The sequence below is a fragment of the Schistocerca gregaria genome, chromosome X (genome assembly GCF_023897955.1).
Source record: "Schistocerca gregaria isolate iqSchGreg1 chromosome X, iqSchGreg1.2, whole genome shotgun sequence".
NCBI lineage: Eukaryota > Metazoa > Arthropoda > Insecta > Orthoptera > Acrididae > Schistocerca > Schistocerca gregaria.
The window spans coordinates 258,805,394-258,807,821 of NC_064931.1; the positions used below are offsets into that span (position 1 = coordinate 258,805,394).

General features: G+C 46.7%; 1 pseudogene; it reads right to left on the reverse strand.

Moving 5' to 3' along the window:
* Positions 1 to 1,639: 1,639 nt before the first annotated feature.
* LOC126299855 (5S ribosomal RNA) lies at positions 1,640 to 1,756 on the reverse strand (annotated as a pseudogene).
* Positions 1,757 to 2,428: the final 672 nt, after the last annotated feature.

Sequence of the window (2,428 nt, forward strand, 5' to 3'; positions counted from 1 at the left end):
CGCCGGACTTGGCAATTCCAGCTGCACAGTGCGACACCCTACACGTCCAGTATTGCTACAGAGTGGCTCCAGGAACACTCTTCTGAGTTCAAACACTTCCGCCGGCCACCAGACTAGGCAGACATGAACATTATTGAGGATATCTGCGATGCCTTGCAACGTGCTGTTCAGAGGAGATGTCGACCTACATCTACATCTACATCTACATCCGTACTCCGCAAGCCACCTGACGGTGTGTGGCGGAGGGTACCCTGAGTACCTCTATCGGTTCTCCCTTCTATTCCAGTCTCGTATTGTACGTGGAAAGAAGGATTGTCGGTATGCTTCTGTGTGGGCTCTAATCTCTCTGATTTTATCCTCATGGTCTCTTCGCGAGATATACGTAGGAGGGAGCAATATACTGCTTGACTCTTCGGTAAAGGTATGTTCTCGAAACTTTAACAAAAGCCCGTACCGAGCTACTGAGCGTCTCTCCTGCAGAGTCTTCCACTGGAGTTTATCTATCATCTCCGTAACGCTTTCGCAATTACTAAATGATCCTGTAACGAAGCGCGCTGCTCTCCGTTGGATCTTCTCTATCTCTTCTATCAACCCTACCTGGTGCGGATCCCACACTGCTGAGCAGTATTCAAGCATTGGGCGAACAAGCGTACTGTAACCTACTTCCTTTGTTGTCGGATTGCATTTCCTTAGGATTCTTCCAATGAATCTCAGTCTGGCATCTGCTTTACCGACGATCAACTTTATATGATCATTCCATTTTAAATCACTCCTAATGCGTACTCCCAGATAATTTATGGAATTAACTGCTTCCAGTTGCTGACCTGCTATTTTGTAGCTAAATGATAAGGGACCTATCTTTCTATGTATTCGCATCACATTACACTTCGCTACATTGAGATTCAATTGCCATTCCGTGCACCATGCGTCAATTCGCTGCAGATCCTCCTGCATTTCAGTACAATTTTCCATTGTTGCAACCTCTCGATACACCACAGCATCATCTGCAAAAAGCCTCAGTGAACTTCCGATGTCATCCACCAGGTCATTTATGTATATTGTGAATAGCAACGGTCCTATGACACTCCCCTGCGGCACACCTGAAATCACTCTTACTTCGGAAGACTTCTCTCCATTGAGAATGACGTGCTGCGTTCTGTTATCTAGGAACTCCTCAATCCAATCACACAATTGATCTGATAGTCCGTATGCTCTTACTTTGTTTTTCGGCGGTTGGCGAAAGCATTAGAAGTTCGTCTGATCAATATTGAGTCCTCGGTCGATTGACATAACGAATTCTGTTTTTTTTCTGTCGCAAGGAACGTAACAATAGCTAAAAATGTTCTAAAAATAAAGACAACAGTGGACATTCTAAAAGTAAAGACAACAACTGACAGAAATAGCTTTCACAATCAGCGGCCACATGAACAATGAAAGGCACTCCGTCACCAGGCCACAAGCGAACCATCGGGACCATCCGACCGCCCTGTCATCCTCAGCTGAGGAGGCGGATAGGAGGGACGTGTGGTCATCACACCGCTCTCCCCGTCGTTATGATGGTTTTCTTTGACCGAAGGCGCTACTATTCGGTCGAGTAGCTCCTTAATCGGCATCACGAGGCTGAGTGCACCCCGAAAAATGGCAACAGCGCATGACGGCCCGGATGGTCATCCATCCCAGTGCGTCCACGCCCGGCAGCGCTTAACTTCGGTGATCTGACGGGAACCGGTGTATCTACTGCGGCAAGGCCGTTGCCAAACACAACAATGGCTACTGTCAAAATAAAACAAGGAAGAAATAAGTTCTCACAAGATATCCCCCCCCCTTCTCTTCCTCGCCTTGGCCAACAGGGCCAGAAAACGTGTTACTCTGTCGCCGCCCCGCAGATGGCGGCCCCGTGCGGCCGTATATTTCACACGTGCCTTTCACCCGCCATGATTTATGTATAATGATAAAAATATTTCCATCCATTGCACTGCTTTAGTTACCATACTGTATTCTTTAACCACACGTACGAAACCATTCGGCATTAAGATACTGGAACCATATATGGAAAAGAAACGTTAAAATATCATCCTGATTTACATTTTCATGGTTTTCTTAAGGCGCATGAAGTGAATGCCACGGCCGAATACTTCTATCATTCTCCGTCAGCTAAGACAGAACTCCGTCTTCTATGACCTGGGTGTCTATCAGTCGTTAAAATCTGACACCTCCTTGTCCTTCCCGGGTTCGATTCCCGGCGGGGTCAGGGATTTTCTCTGCCTCGTGATGACTGGGTGTTGTGTGATGTCCTTAGGTTAGTTAGGTTTAAGTAGTTCTAAGTTCTAGGGGACTGATGACCATAGATGTTAAGTCCCATGGTGCTCAGAGCCATTTGAACCAACCTTCTTCACATCTAGTATTAAAAACAGCGAGGTTCCCTAAC